The sequence below is a fragment of the Anomaloglossus baeobatrachus genome, chromosome 9, assembly GCF_048569485.1.
Source record: "Anomaloglossus baeobatrachus isolate aAnoBae1 chromosome 9, aAnoBae1.hap1, whole genome shotgun sequence".
Taxonomy (NCBI): domain Eukaryota; kingdom Metazoa; phylum Chordata; class Amphibia; order Anura; family Aromobatidae; genus Anomaloglossus; species Anomaloglossus baeobatrachus.
The window spans coordinates 81,645,612-81,664,121 of record NC_134361.1 but is presented as its reverse complement, the minus strand read 5'-3'; the positions used below and the strand labels follow the sequence as shown (position 1 = coordinate 81,664,121).

At 47.1% G+C, this 18,510-nt stretch overlaps 1 protein-coding gene across 3 annotated transcripts in view; it reads left to right on the top strand.

The window, feature by feature from the left end:
- Positions 1–18,510, top strand: part of KIAA1210 (KIAA1210 ortholog) — a 216,872-nt gene that overhangs the window by 183,400 nt on the left and 14,962 nt on the right. The gene's annotated exons all lie outside the window — the stretch shown is intronic.

Genomic DNA, 18,510 nt, shown 5'->3' with positions numbered 1-18,510 from the left:
ATTTTCTTTATGACTACGAGTCTCACACCGTTCAGGAGGAACATTGACCCACTCTTCGTCACCACGTTGCTTAAAGGAGTTGTCTGGTGAAAATAACTTATCGGAGCATAGGATAGGGGGTAGCCTGTTGGTTTGGTGGAGTCTGACTGTATATATTCATACACTTACCGTACATTTACATGATGCAAGCTAATGGAGTGTTCTTTTGATTCAGATGGATTAATAGGTTGCCATACAGTAGGCTATAACAATTTAAAATGCATATCCTATGTTGTACTTTATTTACCGAGGGACCCTATATATTCTGAGCCTTTTATAGATGGTATATACTCCAGACCTATATCTCAGATGGGAAACTGCACAAATCGTCAACGAAAGTCCAGTGTCAACACTCCATCTGAGAAAAACAATCCATCATTCTGCTAAGACTCTGATCAGGGTGGGGTGAGTTTTTATTGAAGTTGTAGTGAGAAAAAAAAAGTTTATCCACCTTCTTAATTATGCTAGTGCATGAGAACTGGACTGTGCTCAGATGTTATCAGAGTGCGGTCCGAATTATTTCCACGGACCCACAGACTGGCATTGCTCATTTTGATCCTGCACTGGAATCTAAATCGGACACGAAACAGACATAGACCTATGATATTCCATGGGATTGTGTATGAGTGCTATGCGTGAAAACCACGGACGAGAAAATCTGTCGTGTGCATGATACCTTAGCGATATGGTTCTGATCTTGATTGCAATGTCAAGAATTCTATTGCCAGAGATTGTTTCTAACCTCGATAAAGGGAATCTGTCATCTGAATCATGCCGCCCAAACCCACGGTCAGCATGATCAGAACCTTGTAACATTATTGCAGCCAGATATATTATAATAAATATAAATATATATATATATATATATATATATATATATATATATATATATATATATATATATATATATATACCATACTATGAAGAAAATGACATGGATCGCACATCCCAAAAATACAATGATCTAATGCCGCTAGGCAAAAAATTAAATAGAACATGAGGTTCTTTTGTTTCCATTCTGATCAGATTGTATTAAGCCCACTGCCACGTCACGGCAAACCTCTTGAGTGGGTCCTTAACCTGACCTTTTTGTGCAGCACTGTGCACTGACCACCGCCGCAGCGACAAAGCGCCAGCAGGGCGGGCGACCTGGTGCCTCACAGCACCCATGCTGCAAGGCAAAGCCCCCAAGGCTCCAGGCCGCGCCACCCCACTGACACCACACCACCACAACAGCAGCCACCACACAGCACCAGCACACAGTGAGAGGAGCTGTGCACTCACCTCCCACTGGCTCCCATATGTGAACTGGGAGCAAAAAGAAGGCTGACCCCTCTTGCAGTCTCCTGCTGATTAAAATCACCTGTGCCAAATGGGGAGAGTGCAGATCCAAGCAAAAAAAATTTTTTTAATTTTTTGCCTAGCGGCTTTAGATCATTGTATTTTTGGGATGTGCGATCCATGTCTTTTTCTTCATAGTATGGTACTTATATCAGTCTATCCCCCTCTTTTTTTTGCTTGGATCTGCACTCTCCCCATTTGGCACAGGTGATTTTAATCAGCAGGAGACTGCAAGAGGGGTCAGCCTTCTTTTTGCTCCCAGTTCACATATGGGAGCCAGTGGGAGGTGAGTGCACAGCTCCTCTCACTGTGTGCTGGTGCTGTGTTGTGGTGTGGTGTCGGTGGGGCGGCGTGGCCTGGAGCCTTGGGGGCTTTGCCTTGCAGCATGGGTGCTGTGAGGCACCAGGTCGCCCGCCTTGCTGGCGCTTTGTCGCTGCGGCGGTGGTCGGTGCACGGTGCCACACAAAAGGTCAGGTTAGGGACCCACTCAAGAGGTTTGCCGTGACGTGGCAGTGGGCTTAATACAATCTGATCAGAATGGTAACAAAAGAACCTCATGTTCTATTTAATTTTTTGCCTAGCGGCTTTAGATCATTGTATTTTTGGGATGTGCGATCCATGTCTTTTTCTTCATAGTATGATATATATATATATAATTTTATATTTATACTAGAAGGTGGCCCGATTCTAACGCATCGGGTATTCTAGAATTTATTGTGTAGTTAATGTATGATTTTTGTTATATATAGATGTTGTTGTGTGTAGTTGCCAGTGTTTGTGTAAGGCGCTGTAAATGTTCTGGGTGTTGTCTGGGTGTGGGGGTGTGTGAGCGGTGTTGTATGTGTGTTGCGTTGTGTGTGTTGCGTTGTTTGTGGAGCGCTGTGTGTCTGCAGCGTTTGTGTGTGTGTGTGTGTGGTGCTGTGTGTGTTGCGCGGTTTGTGTGGGTGTGGAGTGCATGTGTGTGTTTTGGGGGGAGGTATGTTTTGTGCAGTGTGTGTGTTGCGCGGTATGTGCGTATGTCGCGGGCGGGGAGGACGCCACTGTGCTGCGCTCGCTAACGCTCGGGTCCGGCGCTGCTGCGGCTGCTGCTCGGTGGCTCGAGCGGTGGGCCGGATCCGGGGACTCGAGCGGCGCTCCTCGCCCGTGAGTGAAAGGGGTGGTTGGTTTGGGGGATTTAGTCCTTGACGCCACCCACGGGTCGTGGTGAAGATGGGCACCACTGCTGCTGGTGACGGGGATCCCGGGAGCGATGGTAGGGAGCAGCTGGGATGTTGTTTCCCCCCTCCGTAGGTAGGGGTCGGTGGTCCCGGGGCCCGATAATGTTGTGCTGGCTTCACTTCGCTCCCCGGTTGGTACCGGCGGACCGTCGCCTGTCCCCGGTCCTACGGTTCTGCGTTGCTCCACCACTCCTGCAGACGGCCACCACCGTCTGCCAACCTTGCTGTCAGTGACTGGGCCACAAACCCAGACACCCAAGTGCTCACTTCAACCTCCCAAACTAAACTGTCACTTTTCCCGCCTCCAGGCCTGTGAACTCCTCGGTGGGTGGAGCCAACCGCTTAGCTCCTCCCCACCTGGTGTGGACATCAGACACTGGAGGGAGGCAACAAGGGTTTTTGTTTGGCTGTTGTCCCTGTCTGATGGGGGTGGGGGTGTTTGAGTGTTATCTGTGACGACCTGGCTAGGCCACACGTATATTTGTGTGTCTGTGTGTGTGTGGGTGTCTGTGTAGGGCGGTGTTTGTGGCTCCCAGTGTGGTGTGATGTGCGGTGCGTGTGTGTGTGTTTTGGGGGGAGGTGTGCACCCCCATCGTGCTCCATCCCCCATGCTGCGCACCCCCCCATCGTGTTCCATCCCCCATGCTGCGCACCCCCCCATCGTGCTCCATCCCCCATGCTGCGCACCTCCCATCGTGTTCCATCCCCCATGCTGCGCACCTCCCATCGTGTTCCATCCCCCATGCTGCGCACCCCCCATCGTGCTTCATCCCCCCATGCTGCGCACCCCCCATCGTGCTCCATCCCCCATGCTGCGCACCCCCTTTTGTACTCCATCCCCCATGCTGCGCACCCCCCATCGTGCTCCATCCCCCATGCTGCGCACCCCCTTTTGTACTCCATCCCCCATGCTGCGCACCCCCCATCGTGCTCCATCCCCCATGCTGCGCACCCCCATCGTGCTCCATCCCCCATGCTGCGCACCCCCTTTTGTACTCCATCCCCCATGCTGCGCACCCCCATCGTGCTCCATCCCCCATGCTGCGCACCCCCCATCGTGCTCCATCCCCCATGCTGCGCACCCCCCATCGTGCTCCATCCCCCATGCTGCGCACCCCCCATCGTGCTCCATCCTCCATGCTGGGGCCGCCGGGGGCGGGGCCGAGCGTGCCAATGTGTGCCGGGGGCGGGGCTGAGCGGGCGAGGCGTCAACGTATGCCGGCTCCCTGCACATGTGTATCGGGAGCCGGTGTACGCTGGTAACCATGATACACATCGGGTAACTAAGGGAAGCGCTTCCTATAGTTACCCGATGTGTATCATGGTTACCAGCGTACACCGGCTCCGTCACGATCCCAGCATCGCAAAGTTATGTCCGCCAGGGGCGGGGCCGAGCTAGGTGTCAGCGTATGCCGGCTCCCTGCACATGTGTATCGGGATCCGGTGTACGCTGGAGCGGGCGATGCGGGCGGGGCCAGGCCGAGGCGAGCGGCCAATCTGTGGGGGGGCGGGGCCAAGCCGAGCCCAGCGGCCAATCCGACAGTTGTCACTGTAACGACACTGTCACTGTGACACAATTTTGGAGACAGACAGACAGACAGACAGATGCAATTTATATAGATATATATATATACTAGAAGGTGGCCCGATTCTACGCATCGGGCATTCTAGAATTTACGTATTGTGTAGTTCATGTATGATTTTTGTTATAGAGATATAGAGATATAGAGATATAGAGATATAGAGATATAGAGATATAGAGATATAGAGATATAGAGATATAGAGATATAGAGATATAGAGATATAGAGATATAGAGATATAGAGATATAGAGATATAGAGATATAGAGATATAGAGATATAGATATATATATATATAGATATATATATATAGATAGATATATAGATGTTGTTGTGTGTAGTTACCAAGTGTTTGTGTAGGGCGCTGTACATGTTCTGGGTGTTGTCTGGGTGTGGCGGGGGGGTGAGAGTGGTGTTGTTTGTGGAGCGCTGTGGGTCTGTAGCGTTGTGTGTGTGTTGCGCGGTTTGTGTGTGTGTGTGGTGTGTTTTGGGGGGAGGTATGTTTTGTGCAATGTGTGTGTTGTGCGGTATGTGCGTATATTTGTGTGTGCAGCGTTGTCTGTGTGTGTGGGTGTCTGTGTAGGGCAGTTATTTGTGGTTCCCAGTGTGTGTGTGTGTGTGTGTGGTGTGTTGTGCAGTGCGCGTGTGTGTGTGTGTGTGTGTTGGGGGGAGGTGTGCACTTCCCATCATGCTCCATCCCCCATGCAGCGCACTCCCCATCGTGCTCCATCCCCCATGCAGCGCACTCCCCATCGTGCTCCATCCCCTATGCTGCGCACCCCCCATCGTACTCCATCTCCCATGCTGCGCACTCCCAAACGTGCTCCATCCGCCATGCTGCGCACTCCCAAACATGCTCCATCCGCCATGCTGCGCACTCCCAAACGTGCTCCATCCGCCATACTCCGCACTCCCCATCGTGCTCCATCCCCCATGCAGCGCACTCCCCATCGTGCTCCATCCGCCATACTCCGCACTCCCCATCGTGCTCCATCCGCCATGCTGCGCACTCCCAAACGTGCTCCATCCGCCATGCTGCGCACTCCCAAACGTGCTCCATCCGCCATGCTGCGCACTCCCAAACGTGCTCCATTCGCCATGCTGCGCACTCCCAAACGTGGTCCATCCGCCATGCTGCGCACTCCCAAACGTGGTCCATCCGCCATGCTGCGCACTCCCAAACGTGATCCATCCGCCATGCTGCGCACTCCCAAACGTGGTCCATCCGCCATGCTGCGCACTCCCAAACGTGCTCCATCCGCCATGCTGCGCACTCCCAAACTTGCTCCATCCGCCATGCTGCGCACTCCCAAACGTGCTCCATCCGCCATGCTGCGCACTCCCAAACGTGCTCCATCCGCCATGCTGCGCACTCCCAAACGTGCTCCATCCCCCATGCTGCACCAGCATCAGCCTCTCTGCCCGCAGCATCAGCCTCTCTGCCCGCAGCATCAGCCTCTCTGCCCGCAGCATCAGCCTCTCTGCCCGCAGCATCAGCCTCTCTGCCCGCAGCATCAGCCTCTCTGCCCGCAGCATCAGCCTCTCTGCCCGCAGCATCAGCCTCTCTGCCCGCAGCATCAGCCTCTCTGCCCGCAGCATCAGCCTCTCTGCCCGCAGCATCAGCCTCTCTGCCCGCAGCATCAGCCTCTCTGCCCGCAGCATCAGCCTCTCTGCCCGCAGCATCAGCCTCTCTGCCCGCAGCATCAGCCTCTCTGCCCGCAGCATCAGCCTCTCTGCCCGCAGCATCAGCCTCTCTGCCCGCAGCATCAGCCTCTCTACCCGCAGCATCAGCCTCTCTCCTCCCAGCATCAGCCTTTTCTGTCCCCAGCATCAGCCTCTCTCTTCCCAGCATCAGCCTCTCTCTTCCCAGCATCAGCCTCTCTCCTCCCAGCATCAGCCTCTCTCCTCCCAGCATCAGCCTCTCTCCTCCCAGCATCAGCCTCTCTCCTCCCAGCATCAGCCTCTCTCCTCCCAGCATCAGCCTCTCTCTTCCCAGCATCAGCCTCTCTCTTCCCAGCATCAGCCTCTCTCCTCCCAGCCTACCCCAGCCTCAGCCTCCCCCAGCATCAGCCTCTCTTCTCTCAGCCTCCCCATCCCAGCCTTCCCCAGGATCAGCCTCTCTCCTCCCAGCCTCCTCCAGCACGCCGTGCTCCTCTGCTGACACTCACAGATCCGATCGCATACACTCACACACACACACACACACACCCCCGATCGCATACACTCACACACACCCGATCACATACACTCACGCACACACACATTGACGATATTGCACATACGCGCTCATACTCACAACATCCGGAGATATCACATGCTTCTGGCCATGTGATCCTCCGGCAGGTCCTGGAAGCTCACAGCACAGTATCGCGGCCGAGAAGCAAGCGATATCCCAGGATGTTGTGAGTATGTGGATGCGATGTGATGTGTGTGTGAGGTGTGTGTGAGAGTGAGTGTGATCTGATGTGTGTGTGTGTGTGTGTATGTGTGTGTGTGTGCTGTTATGTGTGTGCGTGTGTGTATGTTCCGCCGCTGCAGGACCTTGATGTGTGGATGCGATGCGATGTGTGTGTGAGGTGTGTGTGAGAGGGAGTGTGATCTGATGTGTGTATGTGTGTGTGTGTGCTGTTATGTGTGTGCGTGTGTGTATGTTCCGCCGCTACAGGACCTTGATGCGCTGGTAACTATGCTACCATGGTTACCAGCGTATCTCGTCCCCCCACTCGCACGGGAGCCCACACCAGCATACGCCGGCCAGCCCCAGCAATGCGAGGGTATGTGTCGGCTGGTTTGGCGGCGTACGCTGATGTGGGCTCCCAGGGGTACAGTACTCATCTGGTAGTCGTGGCTCTGTGACCGTGTCGGTTCGGGGAATGTGTGGGGGGGCGGGGCCAGAGCTAGCGTGCATTGCGTGAGGGGGCGGGGCGTGGCCGAGTTGCCAATGCCTGCAGGGTGCCGGGGCGAGAGGCCAATCTGTGGTGGGGCGGAGCCTGTGCGAGCGGCCGGCCAATCCATGTGGGGGAGCAGCCTGGGCGAGCGGCTAATCTGTGCGGGGGGGCGAGGCCATGGCGAGCCCAGCGGCCAATCAGCTTTGTGTCACCGTAAGGACACAATTTTGGAGCAAGACAGACAGACAGACAGACAGAATAAGGCAATTATATATATATATATATATATATATATATATATAAATATATCTATAATAAAAAATGTGTGTGTGTGTGTATATATGTGTGTATATGTGTGCATATATGTATGTGTGTATGTATATATAATGTGTGTATGTATGTCATAAGGAGCGACAAAACAATTCTTGCCCCCCTCCTCGCCGGCTTCTCCGAGTGCAGCTCTCAGACAGGTCTCTTTTTCTGATGTAAGAAAATTCATAATGGGACATCAGACTAATTATATAAAGATGCTAAGGATTTTTTGCTCATAGTAATAGTGAGGGAGAACGTGAGTATTGTATGATGTTCAAATGAAAGTGCTTTTGTTGCTGCAGTAAATGCTCAAATGACTCAGTTTATTTTGATATCTGAAAGAGGAATGACCGCAATGCTAATGTTACATTTTTCCCATGGTGGGGGTCAAATAAACATCAGAAAGCTAAGGGAGAATTTTTCAGGTCTGAAAGTATTGAGCCTGGGGAGCATCTGCTGATTGTGGTGTGCTATTTTAGTTTTACGCCCTCTATTCAACAGTTTTTTGTAGAATTCTGGAGTAAAATTTTGCAAGTCTTTTTGTACTTGCTTTAAAATTCTTTGGCATTTTTACGCTGGTTTGCACCATTTTTTTTTTTTTTTTTTTTTAAGAAAATGGGTGGAGATTCTTCAGAGAAGTCCAACTTTTTTTGTCTGTTTTTAATTTACTTGTTCAGCTGGATCCATTTTTTTTTTTTTTTTTACTTAAAGGTAACCCGCCACTACTTTTTTGGCCTATAAACTGCGGCCACCACCACGGGGCTCTTATATACAACATTCTAACATGCTGTATACAAGAACCCAGGCCGGGGGTATAACATAAAAAACACTTTATATTACTTACCTAATGGTCGCATGGTGGGCCTTATGGGCGTGTCAGTTCTCCGGTGCCAGCGCCTCCTCTTTCTGCCATCTTCGTCCTCTTTCTGAAGCCTGGGTGCATGACGCGGCTACGTCATACACACTCGCCGGTCCAGCGCAAGCGCACAACAATACTTTGATCTGCCGTGCTCAGGGCAGATCAAAGTGCGCCTGCGCAGGACCTGAATGCCGGCGAGTGTGTATGATGTCGGACCCATCATACACTGCGGCTAGAGAAGAAGGAAAACAAAGATAGCCAAAAGAGGCGGCACCGGACAACAGAGACGCCCATAAGGCCCACCGCGCGACCGTTAGGTAAGTATTATGAAGTGTTTTTTATGGTATACCCCTGGCCTGAGCTCTTATATACAACATTCTAACATGCTGTATATAAGAGCCCGATGGTGGTGGTTGCAGCTTATAGTCGAAAAAAGTGGTGACAGGTTCCCTTTAACATTGAGGAATATGGCAAATGGATCCGTTAACTGATTGCTATCTACCATTTGAAACTGATCAAGTAAGCAAAAAAAAAACGGATCCTTAACAAGTGCAAGAAAAAAATGATTAACAAGAGAAAGCTGAAATAAGTTATTTAAAAATGGACAAGAAAAGTGTCTTCACCACTTTTTTGGCAACAGATTGCTTCTGGATACGTTCTAATGGACGATTACTGGACATGTGAACTTAGGCTTACTACAGTTCATTGTTTATCAAGACTAACAAATCACCAGTCCTGATGACTTGCGGTTAAAATGGTAAATAATCAATGAGCGCTTTCGTGTTCAGCTTTTTATTGAAGCAATTTGGCATAAGAATTTATCCACGTTCTAAGAACCAACTCACCTAAGTTCCGAAAAGATCAGCAAGCTATATAGACTTTTATCATTCTGTTAGAAAAAAAAAGTTATTTGAATTGTGGAGATTTTAATTTTTCACTTACACCACATGCTAATCGTAAACTGCACCACAATTTTATACGATGGGCTGCTAAGTCTTTGGTTTTGTGATCTTTTTTTGTTTCTGTGGTAACGAATATTATATCACATGAAAGCCCTAGGTGTCTAATATGTTTTCAAAATTGTGTTTGTTGTTTATGGCAACAGTGTTCTACGCTCGCGAGAAAACAAAATGCCGGAGTCTAATGCGATATTGACAGCAAATGAGAGCAGAGGAGTGATAAAATTCTTGTTTCTGCAAGGAAAGTCTGCGAAGTATATTCATGGTGATATGTCGCAGACATCGGGGAATCAATATTCCACAGTTAAGAACTGAGTTGCCAAATTTAAAACTGACCACTTCAGCACCAATGATGAGGAACGTCCCGGACGCCCGAGAGTGGTTGTTGTTCCAGAGATCGTCGCTGCTGTGTACAACCTGCTTCAACTAAAGCAATAGCAGACATCATAGTGATTTCCCGTGATTGTGTTTGTGTCATTATCCATGAACATTTGGACATGAGGAAGCTATCTGCAAAGTGGGTCCCCAAATGTTTGACAACCAATCAGAGAAATATGCGAGTGAAAACTTCCCAGTCCAATTGTCGGTGTTTCCGGACTGATAAGAACTTCCTGGATCGACTTGTCACTATGGATGAGACATGGATTTGATTTTATGACCCTGAAACAAGAAGCAGTCAAAAAGAGTGGAGGCATAGTGGTTCTCCTCATCAAAAGAAGTTCAGGGTGCAAAAATCAGCCACTAAGGTGATGGCGTCTCTGTTCTGGGATAAGGAGGGCGTGCTGCTAGTGGACTACCTTCAAAAGGGTTCCACCATCAATGCAAGGTATGGCATTGAACTTTTGGACCAATTGACGGCAGCTCTGAAGGCCAAAAAGCGCGGCAAGCTGTCCAAAGGAATTTTGTTCCTGCAAGAATTTTGTTCCTGCCTCTGCTTACACTGCACAAGCAACCATGGCAAAACTGGCAGAGCTGGGCTTTCAGCTGGTTGATCACCCACCTTATTCACCAGATCTAGGTCCCTCCAACTATCATCTGTTTCGAAACCTGAAGAAACACCTCAAGGGTACCAAATTTTACACCATTTCTGATGCCATGGCTGCTACGGATGCCTGGTTTGAGGCACAACTGAAATCCTTCTTTGTGGTAGGCTTAGAGAACTTGGAATACCGATGTAAGGAGTGTGTTGACATCAGTGGAGAGTATGTGGAATAAATATAACGTTTCATCATCTTATCTCGTTTCTTTCTGGGTAAAGCCAAAGACTTATTAGCAGCCCCTCATATTTAAACCTCTTTTGATGTATGTCACTACTCTGCATCATATAACTGAGTAGGATAACTGAAGTGAGCACTAATATATATATATATATATATATATATGAGTGCAAGCCAAAAATACATACCATATATAAGAATAAGGCTGCACATCAAACTTAGATAATGGTATAATGCCTCAAGCATATGGAAAAATATTGGAATATACAATGAAAAATGCTACTTGCTAATTTGAACATGTGAATAATGAATTGCATACCTGCCATGAATATTAGGAAAAAGGAGATATTTAGCAATCGCATTGATCAATGTAACTGAGCCCCAAGGCCTCGTCAAGGCATATCTCTATATTGGGGTCCCTAGCTCTGTGACCCTAACTGTGTGTCATCTCATTGCAATTAAAAACTGCTATGGGTGGAGAGGGGTAACTAAGGACTTTCTTATATAGGAGATGGAAAAAACATGGCCGAAAGGGGCGGAGCTGTGTTCACATTCAGAAAAAAACTACATATAACTGAATAGGATAACTGAAGTGAGCACTAATATATATATATATATATATATATATATATATATATATATGAGTGCAAGCCAAAAATACATACCATATATAAGAATAAGGCTGCACATCAAACTTAGATAATGGTATAATGCCTCAAGCATATGGAAAAATATTGGAATATACAATGAAAAATGCTACTTGCTAATTTGAACATGTGAATAATGAATTGCATACCTGCCATGAATATTAGGAAAAAGGAGATATTTAGCAATCGCATTGATCAATGTAACTGAGCCCCAAGGCCTCGTCAAGGCATATCTCTATATTGGGGTCCCTAGCTCTGTGACCCTAACTGTGTGTCATCTCATTGCAATTAAAAACTGCTATGGGTGGAGAGGGGTAACTAAGGACTTTCTTATATAGGAGATGGAAAAAACATGGCCGAAAGGGGCGGAGCTGTGTTCACATTCAGAAAAAAACTACATATAACTGAATAGGATAACTGAAGTGAGCACTAATATATATATATATATATATATATATATGAGTGCAAGCCAAAAATACATACCATATATAAGAATAAGGCTGCACATCAAACTTAGATAATGGTATAATGCCTCAAGCATATGGAAAAATATTGGAATATACAATGAAAAATGCTACTTGCTAATTTGAACATGTGAATAATGAATTGCATACCTGCCATGAATATTAGGAAAAAGGAGATATTTAGCAATCGCATTGATCAATGTAACTGAGCCCCAAGGCCTCGTCAAGGCATATCTCTATATTGGGGTCCCTAGCTCTGTGACCCTAACTGTGTGTCATCTCATTGCAATTAAAAACTGCTATGGGTGGAGAGGGGTAACTAAGGACTTTCTTATATAGGAGATGGAAAAAACATGGCCGAAAGGGGCGGAGCTGTGTTCACATTCAGAAAAAAACTACATATAACTGAATAGGATAACTGAAGTGAGCACTAATATATATATATATATATGAGTGCAAGCCAAAAATACATACCATATATAAGAATAAGGCTGCACATCAAACTTAGATAATGGTATAATGCCTCAAGCATATGGAAAAATATTGGAATATACAATGAAAAATGCTACTTGCTAATTTGAACATGTGAATAATGAATTGCATACCTGCCATGAATATTAGGAAAAAGGAGATATTTAGCAATCGCATTGATCAATGTAACTGAGCCCCAAGGCCTCGTCAAGGCATATCTCTATATTGGGGTCCCTAGCTCTGTGACCCTAACTGTGTGTCATCTCATTGCAATTAAAAACTGCTATGGGTGGAGAGGGGTAACTAAGGACTTTCTTATATAGGAGATGGAAAAAACATGGCCGAAAGGGGCGGAGCTGTGTTCACATTCAGAAAAAAACTACATATAACTGAATAGGATAACTGAAGTGAGCACTAATATATATATATATATATATATATATGAGTGCAAGCCAAAAATACATACCATATATAAGAATAAGGCTGTACATCAAACTTAGATAATGGTATAATGCCTCAAGCATATGGAAAAATATTGGAATATACAATGAAAAATGCTACTTGCTAATTTGAACATGTGAATAATGAATTTCATACCTGCCATGAATATTAGGAAAAAGGAGATATTTAGCAATCGCATTGATCAATGTAACTGAGCCCCAAGGCCTCGTCAAGGCATATCTCTATATTGGGGTCCCTAGCTCTGTGACCCTAACTGTGTGTCATCTCATTGCAATTAAAAACTGCTATGGGTGGAGAGGGGTAACTACGGACGCTGGTAACGAAGGTAAATATCAGGTAACCAAGGTAAGGGCTTCTTGGTTACCCGCTGTTTATTGTGGTTACCAGCGTCCGCAGAAGCCGGCTCCTGCTGCCTGCACATTTAGTTGTTGCTGTCTCGCTGTCACACACAGCGATCTGTGCTTCACAGCGGGAGAGCAACAACTAAAAAATGGTCCAGGACATTCAGCAACAACCAACGACCTTACAGCAGGGGCCGGGTTGTTGCTGGATGTCACACACAGCAACATCGCTAGCAAGTTGTGCCTCAGCAGCGATGTTGCTAGCGATGTTGCTTAGTGTGACGGTACCTTTTTAGACTACTACATTCAGAGGGTATTTATACAGTCAGATTGAACTAGCGACAAAGGAGGGAAGAACCATCTGTCACCAATCCTGTAAGACACAATACCCTGAAATGGGTATTAATGGATATAAAAAGGGCCTTGCTCCTGTCAGAAGTGTCATTATACAGGACTTCAGCCTAGAGTCCAAGGATCCAGCTGGAAGATTACAGAACTGTTCCACTGCCTAACACTGAGCCCACAAATTTTATTGGAGAACCCAAGTTGGGACAGTTTAGTCACCTGTGTACATAATTTGCTGAGCTCAGTCAGCTTTCCAAGCGTGCCGCTAACGCCTCTCAATGGGTGCCCACGAAAGCAGGGTGCTGCTGGCTGGGATAGTTGGCACTGGATGCCCTGAAGTCACAAAGATTCTAATCCCTGATGGGCCAGTGAAAGGCTGAGATTCTGTCACTTGTACCATTTTGTGTTTGTGCTGGGAATGTAATATATGCTATTAACTGTTGGGAACGAAATAAATTCTTACCGGAGTGTGGTACCATCCCCCTGTGTTATGCGCACGGAGAAGGAGTTTGGGCATTTAATGGGATGAGCCCTGGTTTGTGAAGTCTTTCTAAAGACAGACAGACAGCTGCGGAACCCCCTCCATACCCAGCAGACATTATCTGACGCTAAACAGCCTTATTGCTTCTTCAGAATTTTACGGTAAGCATAAAGCATCTTTTCTGTATGGTAACACTCGAATTGTTGGGTTGAATCCTGGACGTCTTCAGCTCAGAAATCTGAGAGCTCATAGATGGATATGTGAAATACACGCCAGCCATGGTTGGGTCACAGTGTTAATTACAGATCTATTTTAGTCATATGGTTTAGAAGAGTATATCCAAAGTCACCATTTACAGTTCTGTTCTGCTACAAAACATAATTATAATACGAGAAGAAAAATATATAGCATTGTGAGTAATGCAACTCCACTCCGTAATTGTGGGTTATGATGGGTTTTATATACGTCCTTTTGGCTCGGCTCTGGAATCCAGTTATATGAAGTTAAACATAAGTGGATGCCCAGCTTGTGATTAAGCACCATTTAGTCACAATTATCAGGCAGATGGTTCATGCGGAGTTTGTCTTATGGATAATTCTGGAAAGATTAATAGCACGTAGTAACTCAGCACAAATGTTACACATCGGCCAGATGTTCTTTGCAGATTGTCGATTCTTACAAAATGTAAAACACTAATAATCACTTTTCTGTTCTGTTCACTTCTTGACAAGTAATTAAGTGCCCTTGTTCTGGTTGGATTGTCATATGACTTTGCACCTAAAATAGTCGTCTTGTCTTGGTAGGAAGAGCTTGCATGGTTATACAATATTGGATAAATTATATGCTGCATGTGCCACGTTGTGGTCAGGTTTTAGTAAGCTAACTATATGTAGGTCTTTGTTCACATTAGCGTCATGCTTTCCATCCACAATGAGTCATTACAGCAATGTCCAAACCAATTCTAAGCAGGTCTCAAAAAATCCTGACAAAACCGGCATTAAAGGAAATCTGTGTGTCAGTAGGTTTTTGCTATTTAAGCTGAAGCCAGCATGCTGCAAGGGTTAAAACAAAAAAAATCAGGGCTGCCTGTCTTGTAACAGTCTGAGCTCCTCTTTATTTGATATGTTTGTGTGCCACCCCCGTGTCAGCAGCCAGTCTGCTCTGATCCGGATCCGCAGTGGCTCGAGGGGTCTCCGGACCCAGGGGTCGGGGTCGCGCAGCCACTCTGATTAAAAGGGGGAATATTTACACGGGATGGTGTGATTGAAGTTCGTGACACCACCCGTGGTGCGTGGTAAGATGTAGTACCACCGCTGCGATTGGAAGTACCCGGTGGCGATGGTGTGGGCAGCTAGGTGTTTAACCCCTCCACGGGTAGGAGTAATGCCCCGGGACTCAGTAATGGTGACTGGGAGGTGCCGTTGGGACGGTAAGGGTCACTTGTGTACTCAGTCCAATAATGCTGACACTGACAACTGCGGTAAACCAAAGTTCTGGACACCGCTGCCGCTTAGAGGGAGCACACCTGGATCCCGTGCCCGTTGGTGTTGCCTGTTAGTCTGTGACCTTTGCCTTGGCACCTCATCTTCTAGTTGGTCCCTTTAGCCTGAAATTAATTGGGTCCCGCTCACCAGTATGGCTAACTGGGTGAACTTGCTCTCAGGGTTCACGCTTGGGATTTTCTGGACTGTGTAGTGGGAAAGTCCTATCCCCCTTGTTGCGTTAGTACCCCGATTTTGGAGCGGGTGGAGAACGGATCTTGAAGATTCCGTCCTCGTCGGGTAAATTGTCAGGACGCCTGAAGCTCCTTCCTGACCCAGGGTCCACGTACCCTGTCGTGCCCTGGCCCCCCTGCACAAGGCCACCGGCTGTCGTCCTCGACAGTCCATGCCCCTTGTCACGATCCCCCTGGGACCAGTGTCCAGCTCCTACCAGGCCAAGACCAACGTCTGCCACCTAATAGTCTCAAGGAGCCCAGCTCCTGACCTCTCCTCTCGAGAGTCACTGCTCAACTGTCTGTCTCCTGACACTCCTGACACTCCTTAACCAACCCCCCCAGTGGGTGACCCTATTCCCTTCAGGTTAGCGACTGGTGTGTCTGGTGGGTGTGGTGCAGAGTGTTCCTAGGATTTTGATTAGCTTGTTCTTGGCAACACCAAAGGTCAGGGACCCGTAACCAAGGAGGAGGTGGATATTGTACAGAAGGGCAGATTGCACCATACCCTGTGACGACCTGATAGGCCAGGGTGTCACACTTGTTTAAGCAGCAGGACCCTTATCATTGCAGGACTATGAAGTCATGTGCAGGGCGGTCAGGCAACCCCCGCTGTGATTGACACCTCACTGTCAATGTATAAGCTCTATAGAGAGCCTGGTGTGCGTGTGGTGTACGTTTACCCCTAAAAGAATCGCACTTATCAGACCCCAGACAATTAGACTTGGCTAGTGAATGGGCTTTCACATACAAGTCTGCTTAGCTGTCTGGTCTCCCTTGCATTCTACAGCAATTGGCCCCCCTGGTGACTTGAAGCAGTATCGCTCATATGGAGTGATACTGGTACCCGATCTGTTTGTGAGAGCTGCAGTGCAATGCAGCTGGAATGACAAGGGACCTGACAGCGACGCCGATCTCTGTGTGAGAGCCCATCCACTATTGGCACTTGCTTTCAGCTGTATTCTGTAACTTTTTTAGCTGCTTGGACACTTCATTATTGAACCACAACTAGCGCTTATTTTTTGAGTAGAGCTTATATTTTATAATACTCTAACTTTTATATATACTCCAAAAAGCCCAAAAAATCCTGTTAGGGCTTATTTTTAGAGTAGGTTGTGTTTTTTTTTGTTTTTCTTTTCAACCACAGTTTAATTGGACAGTTTCTAATAAAATTCAAATATATATATATATATATATAATATATATATTATAATATAATCTGTTTTACGTCTTTATATTATCATTATCATTTCTAATTTCCCGTCTACAGGGAAATATATGCCTGGATGCAACTTTCCTTGCAGCAAAGCTTCATTCATTGGGGAAGCTAGACTAATGGTGGTCAACACCTGGTATTTAGTTTTCGAAGAACTAGTCCAGTCTACATAAACCTTATGAAAGCGTATAATTTTATTTTTTTTTTAGTTCAGAATGTATCACATTTTTTTTGTTATGAAACTTGTGGTGTTCTCTACAATCCAAGTAATACCATATATTCTAAAAAGGAGAGCTCCATCTCGAACACGAGATTATGTAAGATACCTAATAATTTGACAGTTTTTCTTTTTTCTTTAAAGGGATTATTCCCGTTTTACATTTTTGGTCTCTATAGGGCAACAATGAGTTAAACAAACAAAACCCAAATAAAATAAAATTGGATGGCATTCACCCTCATTAGGTTGAGTGGTGGCTCTGGACCAAGGCACAGCAAGTATCATATCATTTTATTATTTTCAAAACAATGGTGGCCAATAGAGGACAAGACCCTAAAGTGGGCAACGCTTTAAAATAAAAAAAAAACAAAAAACAACACAATGTTGTCCTTTTTACATCTTAATTTATTCCAAAAATTACCAAGGTATATTTTGTCTCCCACCTTTATTCATGCTATTTATTAAAGGGTCTTATTATTTTCTCAACAAGAGGTTGGAGACACTTCAGATGTGATATCTGTCGGCTGCTTCTTGGTCTTGTGCGTGACCATCAGAGTTGTCCTATTAATTAGAACAGGATGGATGCATGATGCCTACTGTTACCTTGCTTGAAGCTGACAGATGCCACATCAGTAGCCCCTCTCATCTCCAGAGCTCATCTACAGTAAAGTCCCCGTCACACACAACGAGATCGCTAATGAGATCGTTGCTACGTCACTATTTTCATGACGCAGCAGCGATCTTATGTGTGACACCTACTAGCGATCAGGCCCCTGCTGTGAGATAACTAGTCGTTGCTGAATGGTTGGGACCATTTTCTTCAAAGACTATGTTCTGCTGGGCAGGACTCATCACTGTGTTTGACACCTACCAACAACCTCCTAACACAGTCCTAACGCCCGCTGAGATCGTTATACAGGTCGCTGTTCGTTACTGCGTCGTTGGTAAGATCTGACTGTGTGACATCTCACCAGCGACTTACCAGCGATCCTTATCAGGTCACATCGTTTTGGGATCGCTGGTAAGTCGTTAAATGTGACTGGGGCATAAAGCTGGGTTCACACATAGCGACAACGACGTCGCTGTTACGTCACCATTTTATGTGATGCAACAGCGACCTTGTAAGTCGCTGTTATGATCGCTGCTTAGCTTTCAAACACAGCAGACGCAGTAGCGATCATAACGACACGCGTCGCTGTGGAAGCCATGCTGCACTTGGTAACTAAGGTAAATATCGGGTAACCATTACCCGATATTTACCTTGGTTACCAGCGCACACGCTTAGCGCTGGCTCCCTGCTCTCCTAGCCAGGGTACACATCGGGTTAATTACCTGATGTGTACTCCGGCTCCGGCTACGTGTGCAGTGAGCCAGCGCTAAGCGGTGCGCTCTCACGCTGCCAGTGCCGGCTCCCTGCTCACGTAGCTGGAGTACACATTGGGTAATTAACCCGATATGTACCCTGCCTAGGAGTGCAGGGAGCTGGCACTGGCAGCATGAGAGCGGCGGTGCTAGTAACTAATGTAAATATCGGGTAACCAAGGAAAGGGCTTCTTGGTTACCCGATGGTTACAGCTTACCGCAGGCTGCCAGATGCCGGCTCCCTGCTCGCTTCAGTTCGTCGCTCTCTCTCTGTCACACACAGCGATGTGTGCTTCACAGCGGGAGAGCGACGAGCAAAAAATGAAGCAGGACATTCAGCAACGAGTGGCGACCTCACAGCAGGGGCCAGCTCGTTG